Genomic DNA, 10944 nt, shown 5'->3' with positions numbered 1-10944 from the left:
AACCTTCATTCATTAATTTTAGCAAACATTAATGATTTTAACCCTATCATTTCTTCTATTAATGTAATAATCTATTGACAGAGGTTTATTGTCTTCCCTGTTTATATATCGATCAATTTATTTATTCATGTATATTCATACAGATTCGCAGATTTCTTTTTTATTCAATGAGTCATAATTCATTATTATCAATATTCTTATAATTTTGATGCTCAAGATGCTCCAGATTTGGCCAGTGGGAACCTTTTCAATCTTTTCGACTCATTTCCATGATTTATTGAGCATTTCTGTAATTTATGTTACAAAAATGTTCCGGGCCAGTGTTGAATTTTCTCTACCCTAAACTTTATATTAGTCTTTACTTTAGTGAGTCCTGGTTCCTTTTAGTGTAGCATGGTATTTAAAAACCAAAGTCTAAGGGCTAAGTATACTCATTGTCACTGATGTGTCATTTCCTCTAGGCCCACTCAGCAGACAGAGCTAGAAAATATATGCGTGTGTGCATGCTCTCTCACACACCCATGTCTATATATATAGATATACTTATATATACCTATATATTTCTTTATCAAGTAATAACTATGTGTTCGTACTGACTCATCAGTATGAGTTCATACAAATCCCAGTCCAACACCATAGGGAACATTCTACTCTTTCTTCTTCCTACTTTTGCAATTCCCTTTTCCTGTAGTATGTTATTTTTTACTAACTGTTAGAAAAGAAAGAGTAATAAATAAAAATAAATAAATTGTATGCATATATATATGTATTAAGATATCATTCACATACCATAACATTTACTCTTGTAAAGTGTACAATTAGTGGATTTTGGCATATTCACAAAATTAGGTGACCATCACTACTAATTCCAGAATATTTTTATCACACCCTAAAAAATCCCATAGCCATCAGTAGTCACCCTTCACACCCCTCCCTCGATCCCTGGTGTGAGCATTAATCTTCACGTTTCTATGTATTTGCTTATTTTGATTTCATGTAAATGGAGTCATACAATATATAGCCCTTCGTGTCTGGCTTCCTTCACTTAGCATAATGTTTTCAAATTCATCCATGTTGGAGCATCAGTTAATGTTTAATTCTAATTTTATGGCTTAATGACATTATAGTAGTGTGTGTGTATGTATATATACATATAACATTTTGTTTATCTTTCATCATTTGGTATGAGTGTGGGTTATTTCCACTCCTTTAGCAATTTTAATAGTGCTGCTATGAGTTTCGGTAAAAGTTTTTATGTGAACATATGTTTTCAATATATCTTGTGTATATACATAGATGTGGAATTGTTGGGTCATATAGCAAAACTATGTTTACTTTTTATAGAACTTCCAGTTTTCCAAACACATCACTGTACATTCCAATCAGCAATGTGTGAAGATTCTAATTTCCTTATATAACTAATACTTGTTATTATCTACCTTTTTCATTACAGCCATGCTAGTGGGTATGAAGTGGTAGCTAACCGTTTTAAGTTGCATTTCCTCAATGATTAATGATGTCAAGAATCTTGTGCTTATTGACAGTTTCATATATTCTTCAGAGAAATGTCTATTCCCATCTCTTGCCCATTTTTAAATTTTTTTGTTTTTATTGAGTTGTGTTTTTTAAAAAATATATTCTGAGTACTAGACTCTTATCAGATATATTTGTAAATAGTTTATCCCATTCTGTGGGTTGTCTTTTCACTTTATTAATAGTATCCTTTTAAGGACTATACTTTTTAATTTGGAAAAGGTCCAATTAATCCATTTTTCTTTAGTTATTTGTGATTTTAATGCAGTGTGTAAAAATCCGTCACCTTATTCAAGGTCACAAATATTTATATCTGTTTTCTTCTAATGATTTTATAGTTTTAGCTCTTAACATTTATATCTTTCATTTTTTTAAATTAATTTTTGTAAATGATATGAACTTCATTATTTTGCATTTGTGTAGCCATTTGTCCTAGCCACACTTGATGAAAAGACTATTCCCTGCACACTGAATGGTCTTGGCACCCTTGTCAAAACTTAATTGGCCATATATGCATAGGTTTACTTGTGGACTTCCTATTCTATTCAGTTGATTTATATGTCTATCCTTATGCCAGTACTATGGAGTCTTGAATTGGACATATATTTATAGGTTTACTTCTGGACTTACAATTCTATTCAGTTGTTTCATATGTCTGTTCTTATGCCAGTACCATGGAGTCTTGATTACTGCAGCTTTGTACTAAGTTTTAATATCAAGAAGTGTGAGCTTCCAACTTTGTTCTTTTTCAAGATTGTTTTGGCTTTTATGGGTCCTTTGAGTTTTCATACGACTTTCAGGATTGACTTGTCAATTTCTGCAAAATCCAGTTGTGATTTTATAGAGATTGCATAGAATCTATAGATCAGTTTGAGGAGTACATCATAACAATACAAAGTGATCTGATGTTTCAACACAGAATGTCTTTCCATTTATTTAGGGCTTTGTTAATTCATTTCAATAATGTTTTATGGTTTTCAATGTTCAAGTATGATACTTTTTTGGATATTTTCTAATAATTTTATTATTTTTGATGCTATTGTGAATAAAATTATTTTCTTAATTTCTTATTAGTATCTATTACTAGTGAATAGATATGCACTTTTTGCTTTTATTATTTTTAATTGATATATGTTAATTGTTCATGTTTATAGGGTACCGTGAAATATTTTGATACATATGTACAATGTGTAATGATGAAATCAGGGTAATAAGCATAACTATCACCTCAAACATTTATTATTTCTTTGATATACTTGATTTTTGCATATGGAATTTGTATATTACAAATTAGCTAAAATCCTTATTAGCTCTAATATTCCTTTTGTGAGGAACATATATAGTATATATATCTCACCCATAAATGGAGATTTTTTGTGATATTTGCATGTCATGATTTATAATAGTAATAAAATACCATTGTGTGTAAAGCAACACATACAAATATTCAGGAAAGTCACGACACTTACCTTAAATAGTTACATTTCTTTTCTTTTCTTTTCTTTTTTTTTTTTTGAGACATGGTCTCACTCTGTCCCACAGGCTGGAGTGCCGTGGTGCAATCATAGCTCATGGCAGCCTGGAACTCATGGGTTCAAGCTATCCTCCTGCCTCAGCCTCTCTAGTAGCTGGAACTACAGGCATAAACCACAAAGCTTAACCAGGTGTTTTGTTCTGAGAGAGATTTTAAAAGTTTCTGAGACCCTTAAAACTCAGCATACAGACAGAAGAAGACTCACTCTTATAGATTAAAAAAAGATTTTTATAGTATACTTATTTGTAATCATAAAAATGTAAAAGCTAAACTGTTCAGCTAGTAAAATTATAAAATAAGCATGCTATATAAACATGACAGAATATAATGGAGCTGCTGAGCTATGTTAGAATATATTTTAATATGCAGGGCACATAAACCATAATAATAAAAGAAAGATATGTATTCACTATGATGACAACAATGTAAAACTGATAAAAGTTCCAAATCTATGAAATATAGAAACATTAGATGGAAGTAAGGAAAAATATTTGTAATGGCTATCTTTGATTGGTAGAATAATAGATATTTTTTCTTGAAATTTTTACACTTTTAATCACAATTTCAAAAGTTATGAACTGCCATATAATAACAATAAAATGCATTTATTTAAAAAATTAATGTAAAAATAATAGTAAATGTACAGTTTTCAGAATGACTATATATGTGATTGGTTGGACTTAGTTAATCCATGAAGCCCTTCAGCAGAGTTGAGTTTCATTTAAAATATGAAAGTTGAATGATATATAGGGGGATGAAAATTTAAAAATCAACAAGAGGACACTAAACATTCTAAGTATGTATCTGATGCTTGCTTAGTAGTTGCCCATATGGGCATGCAGTGTGCAGTATAGATTGATTTGCTTTATTTTTCTATGTGGAATTAAAAAAATCTGCACAGCTCAGGGATCTTTCTGGTCATAATTATCAGTTTTTATTTGCCCTTGTAAAATTTTGTTTATAGCTTTTTTTCTATTAAATTTGTTATTTCCTTGAGGACTTGATTAGTCAGCCACTTGGAGAAAAGAAATTAAATATAAACAGAGTCATCTTAAGACCACAAAAGAGGGTGATTTACATTCAGAAGAATTATTTTTCCTAACACATGTGGAGTTAAGAATGAGGATTCTTAAATGCTACAACTCCTAAAGCACTGACCACTACCCTAAAATATATATTTTAAAAGAACATACTCTCTTGGAACCTTCATCCACTGTTAGTGGGAATGTGAATTAGTACAAACACTATGGAGAAACATTTGGAGACTCCTTGGAAAATAAAAATATAGCTACCATATGACCCAGCAATCCCATTCTTAGGTATATACCCAAAAGCAAGAAAATCAGTGTGTCAAAGAGGTATCCGCACTCCCATGTTTATTGCAGCACTGTTCACAATTGCCAAGATTTGGAGGCAACCTAGGTGTCCATCAACAGATGAATGAATAAAGAAAATGTGGTCCACATACACAATGGAGTACTACTTAGACATAAAAAATAATGAGATCTTGTCATTTGCAACGACATGGATGGAACCGGAGGACGTAAGTGAAATAAACCAGGCACAGAAGGACAAACATCACATGTTCTTGCTCATCTGTGGGAGCTAAAATTTGAGACAATTGAACTCATGGAGATAGAGAGTAGAAGGATGATTACCAGAGACTAGCAAAGGTAGTCTCAGGGTGGTGTGGTAGGGGGATTGATTAACCAGTACAAAAAAAAATAGTTAGAAAGAATAAATAAGACATAGCATTTGCTAGCACAACAGAGTGACTATAGGAAAAAATAATTTAATTGTTCATTTAAAAATAACTAAAAGAGTACAATTAGATTGTTTGAAACACAAAGGATAAAAGCTTGAGATGATGGACACCCGATTTACCCTGATGTGATTATTGCCCATTGCATGTCAGTATGAAAATATTTCATGTAGATCGGGCTATTCCACTCTGGGCTGGGTGACAAAGTGAGACTGTCTCAAAAAAAAAAAAAAAAAAAAAAAGAAGAGAAAATGTCTCATGTAGCTCGGTTACATGAAATTACCCGTGACATGGGTATACTTATGAGTTACCTATTATGTACCAACAAAAATTAAAAATAAGAAAAATTAAATATACTCTTTTGATGAATAAAATATTTCCAGCTATCTCTTACTTTCCCTCTTTCTCTTTATATATAATCTCTTAATTTAAATTTTTTTGATTTAAAATAATGAATGAAGGTTTATTACACAAGTACAAATAATACAATAGGGCATAAAATATTGATAAAGTACTCTATGGTATCACGACCTAGAAATAATTTTTACATGATATGGTAACCTTATGTAATACAGCTGTATATGTACGTTCACACTATATATGAAGCTTTTCATTACATTTAACTTAAAATATCAACAGTATTATAACATGCATGTTTTTCTCTAAAATGTTTTTATTAACATTTTATTTTTATGTCAAAGTATATAGAACATCCTCATCTTCCTTAAAAATTATATTGTGTTCTATTGTGTGAATGAACCATAGTTTCCTTAATTTTTTATTGATGATCATTGAGACCATTTGCAAATTGCAGCTTTTTCTTTATTATAAACAAACTTGTAATCACTATCCTGGTACACACGTCTTTTCTCTGAATATGCTTTCAAAGCAGAAACATTAAATATCATTGGGAGGTAGTTATATTGACTTAAGCTTATGCTATACAAGAAAATAATAGGCAGTATATCAGGGGACAGTAAAGACGGCAGTATACATTATTCTATCTTTATACTTGTACTTAAAATGATGAGATCATAAGACAATAGTCTAGTTAGAGGATTAAGAATTGTCTCTGTGATCATCAATCAAGAGAATAATGGTAATGATAGTGATGGTGACTTTTATTGAAAGCTTAGGATATGTCAGTCAGTGAGTTAAATCAACTTATATAGTTCCTATAAAATCTCTATTAGGTAAATGATATTATTATGCTCATATTGCAAATGGAAAAGTTAAAGTGAATTAACTCAACTGAAGTCACATAGCGGAATCCACTTTCAGAGCAAGAATTCAGTTGCATTATGTATAATCTCATAAGAAGCATAACAATGTAAGTAGAAAGACCATTGAATAGAAATCTCTGCTACCCAGATCCTTATTGAGGTTGACCTCTAATTACTGAAATTACTTTGGCCACTATAATAATAAATGGCATCATGTGAAATGAAAATAACTTCAGGCTTTATGTCAGGGCTCCTCAGCCTCCTTACCTCAGCAAACATCCAATTCAAGGTATTATTTTGCAATTTACATGAGTTTACATGTATTAAAATGCTTTGTAACATATTAAATGGCAAAGTGAGAAAATACTAAGAGATTGTGGTAAGTGCCATTTGGAACTGTGTGTTCCACCAGCCATGGAACGCCCCAGCCATGTGGAACTGTGAACCAGTTAAGCCTCTTTCCTTTATAAATAACCCAGTCCCAGGTATTTCTTTATTGGCAGCATGAGAACAAACTCATACAAGTCTGTTACTCATATCCGAATACATGAAGCCTGAAATATAGGTAGGAGAAAAACGTATTGGATATCTGAATCATTATTCAACCTTTCTTTAATTTTACATATACATTAATATCTAACGATAGTTTCTTTACACTATATCAAATGTATTATTATTTTTAAAATTTTAAAATTATTTTTTAAAATATTTTGGGTACATTATTATGTGTGTGTATATATATACACATACATATGATATATGAGATATTTTTATACAGGCATGAATTGTGAAATAAGCATGTCATGGAGAATGGGGTATCAATCTCCTCAAGCATTTACCCTTTGAGTTACAAATAATCCAATAACATTCTCTAAGTTATTTTAAAGTATACAATTAAGTTATTAGCCATTAAGAGAATTTTGCAATCCACCAATAATGACTGAAGCCATTTTTTAAAAAAAGCAAAATGCATATATTATAAAATTCCACAAAACCACTTAGATATTCAAGTCAAAATATTTGATTCACTGTTTATTCCCTTCTCTCTCACCTCCCACAGCTGTAGGGTCGAGTATGGTTAGTGTTTTCACTCAGAATATCCTCTTAAATCTGTCCCTTCTTTTCTACCTTAATTAAGAATTCTACACTGATGACAGAAGATGAATATTCTCCCCCTCTGGGGAGGGACAAAGATAAACTAGATAATTTGAGGTAGGAATAAGGTAAAGGGTATGGTCTCAAATTAAGAAATGTGATGGTTGACGCTGGTAGAAGGAGAAAATTAGCTGAGCAACTTCCAAGTCCTTCTCAGGTTCTCCAGGTGAGGAAGGGGCAAAGAGCCTAAAAGTATCAGGCATGGACTGGTGTAAAGTTTGTTATGTTTTACATTCTCAGTACTTGTTATCTATCACTAGTAACATTTACATAGACTCTATAAAAATACATCAGATTCAGGGGCCCTAAGAAAAATGTGTCCTAGAATATGAAGCTGCCTTTCTCCACATGTATGATATATTTATATCTCCATATTTATATCTCTACCTATCAATCATTTCTCTAATTGTTTGTTGGTTTTCTTTTCATGCTGCTGTTATAGTATTAATAGTAAATATATTGCTTCTTTGAGCTGCAATAATATTTTTGGAGCTGGGAAATAGGGGGCAACATCAAAAGAACTGATGAAAGCAAACTGAGTAATCACCCTAATGCTTTGGCATATTTCCCTAATCTAAATACAGAAAGCAAGTCCTTTAAAGGATGAGAAGTAAAAACATGAGAGGAACTTTCCATGGACTCTCTTTTTATCAGCCACATTTTATCTGTTGGCTATTTATATTTCTGCTCATTGTAGCATCAAGAAGCTGCAGTTTGGGAAAATGAATCCTTCCTTTAAAATGCGTTTGGGAGTCACTTAAACTTGATTTTACACACAGGAACATCAGCAAATTTTTCAGGTAAGAGCAAATTAATACTACTACCAAAATAACAAAAACAACATTTTCCAACAACTGATAAAACATATTTCCCATTTTCATAAAAAAGAATTTTACTTGTAATTCTGAGTTATGTCAGGAAGAGAACATAGAGAATAACTTCTTGATTTTGATTTTTGTCTCTAGTCAGAGCTGTGAACTTTTCCTGTCTGCATGGACCTTCTCTAGGTTGCTATGGCAATACCTATCATTCCCTTTTGTGTGCTTGCTAAGTTCTCTGCAAGGAGCTTAGAAGCATGTGTTTGTAGGAGAGTGTGCATAGGAGTGGTGGAAAAGAAAGATAAAGAGAAGAAAAACAGGGAGAGGTGGTGGAGGAAGAAATCTGTGTCTAAAATATTCTCATAATGATTTTACTGAAATTAGTTTTCGGAAAACAATGTATTAAAAATGAAACAAAACCAGAATGTTTTATTGGTTTTGGTTAATCTGAATTTTCCTGGAAGGAATTTTAAAGAATTTATGAATACCAATGATTATTTAAAATACATTTTTAAAAGATATACAAAAGTAATATTTAAATAACCTAATTTTCCAGTTGAGTCTACAGATCCTATTTATCCTCTGTGTGTTTTACTTCAACAGAAATAAAATTATGTTTTTAAAGAAATCCTGCCTAAGCAACATCTGCTTACTCTTTCATCCCCTTCATTGCCCGCACAGGGTGTTCAATTTGATTTTTTTTTTTTTTCTCTTCCCACTGCTTTTAGAAACTGGCTGGAGTTGTAGCAGGGTCACATCCAAGGTAAGGAGATGCTTGGACAATCCTGCAGCTGCAGCTCTGGGATACACCAGACCATCTGTCCCAGGATGAGGCCTCATTCACCCAGAAGATGCTTGATAAGACTGTAGCTAAAAGAGTGCAGTACAGGTATAGGACATTCCAATTCAGGAAGAAAACGTGTGATTTATCATGAGGCAATAAAATACATACATAAGAATCTTTAGATTGTTTCTCCATTATAGTATCTACTAGGTGTCTATTACAGCTCAAATGAGAATAAAATGGGTGTAATTTTATGACATTCCAGTCTGCTGTCTTGTATCGAAAAAAGGAAGACAAATCGAAGCAGAGGAACTGTGAACAGCTCTGCTCATAGACCTTAATTATAGACACTATTCTATTTGTGCTTCCTAAAAACAGGAGGCATCTGCACTTTTGGTCATACAATTGAAAGAGTTAAAAAGAGAGAGAAATAAAGGAAGAGAATGAGCTCATTAACAGACCACTAAGAAACTTGACAGAGTAATTTGTTTCTCGATTTTATATTGAGTAGAAATAAATAAATTTTACTGAAAAAAATTTTTGAGTCAGTCTACCTTTTAGAGTTCTGATAATTTCACCTTCATTATCTAAGGAAAAAAAGGTCTCTAGTTAATTTGGGACCTAATAAAAAGAAAAAGTTTCTGAAAAATAGGCTTCATATATACTTTTAATAGAAGAGTGTTCTTTCTCTATCTGAAAAGGCCATCATCACCATTTTATGATGGAAACCTAAGAAGGAAAAAGGGATAATGAGAATAATCTCTGAAAAAGATTAGCTGAATGCTTAAAATGACTTTTGTTGCAAATGACTTATGTGCACATCCTCTCCTATTTTTGTTTTTTTCTGAAACATAACAAAATCTTATTTTCTAAAATGTGAACACCAGATTTTGAAGTACAAATGAGAGAAAATTGTTCAAAAAATCTGTTCTTTCCTGAACAAATATCTTTCAGCATTTTATAAAACAAACCTTTGAAAAGAAGATAAGCATTAAAAAAAACATTTTCTCCTGGATTGAATGCATAATATAAACAAGTACATTTTACTTCTGCCATGTGTAAGAAACACTTTTTTCCCCAAATTTTTCAATGGCATGACAAAACTCCATTTGTGTATGACTATATAAAATAGAAGCATCTAATAAACTCAAGTAACCATCAGTGATTTATTAGGAAGGACTTATTGCTTAGATGTTTTAGATATGAATTTGTCCTTCTATTATTCTATTATCCAAATTTTCAATTAATCATTTGTTAGTTTTATATTTTTTTACTTACTTAGAAATGTAATAAGTTGTTTATGGCAGCAAAACAACTCTGTAACAGAACCATTCACAATTACAATATAAAGACACTGTAATGTATTTTTGAAATATAATTGTGGAAAATGAAATGAACTGCAAAATAAACAGAAGACAATATGTGAAAAAGCAGACAGCCTTGGAAATCTTATACAAAAGGAATTATTTACTCTCTGTGGGTAACCCAGAGGGACTTTGCTTTTATTAACAGCCATGACAACTATATGCATAGCATACTTGTTGAAGTCTCTAGATCCTGTGACTTTCTGGTGGAAAAGTCCAGAAACTCTCAAGAAGGTACCTCTATGATGTGGGGGCAGCAGCTAAAAGGTGAAAAAAAAAAAGTCAGAGAGAAGAATGGCTGGTATGTGGTGTGTATTTCTACTAAAATTTATGTAGAGCTCATTCTAAATTAGACCAATTTTTAAACCTGTGGATTTTTTATGATGTTGTAAATTCTGCATGGTTGAGGCCCTTGAAGAGTCATACAGGTATGTTTGTGTGTGTGTGCATATACACACACACACACACATATATATACACACATATATGTATATACATGCATCTTTGTGCATGTATATATATGTGTACACATGCTGACTCATAAGATAATTCACTATTACAGGATCCATATCTATATGTATCAATGAAAAGGAACCAGTATTGAATTTCCCCTTTATTTCTCCATTGGGCTTTGTTGTCTCTCAGGCAAGATGGACAGATGTCACCATGAAAATAATGAAAAAATCCACTGGACCTATCTTTCAGGGATGGCTACTCATGTCTAAGGTTTAGGGCATGGCTTCACTATGAAAGAGCCCTATTTTATAAAGT

The sequence above is a fragment of the Pongo abelii genome, chromosome 12 (genome assembly GCF_028885655.2).
Source record: "Pongo abelii isolate AG06213 chromosome 12, NHGRI_mPonAbe1-v2.0_pri, whole genome shotgun sequence".
NCBI lineage: Eukaryota > Metazoa > Chordata > Mammalia > Primates > Hominidae > Pongo > Pongo abelii.
The sequence above is the reverse complement of the archived record's forward strand: the minus strand, read 5'-3'. Positions refer to the sequence as shown.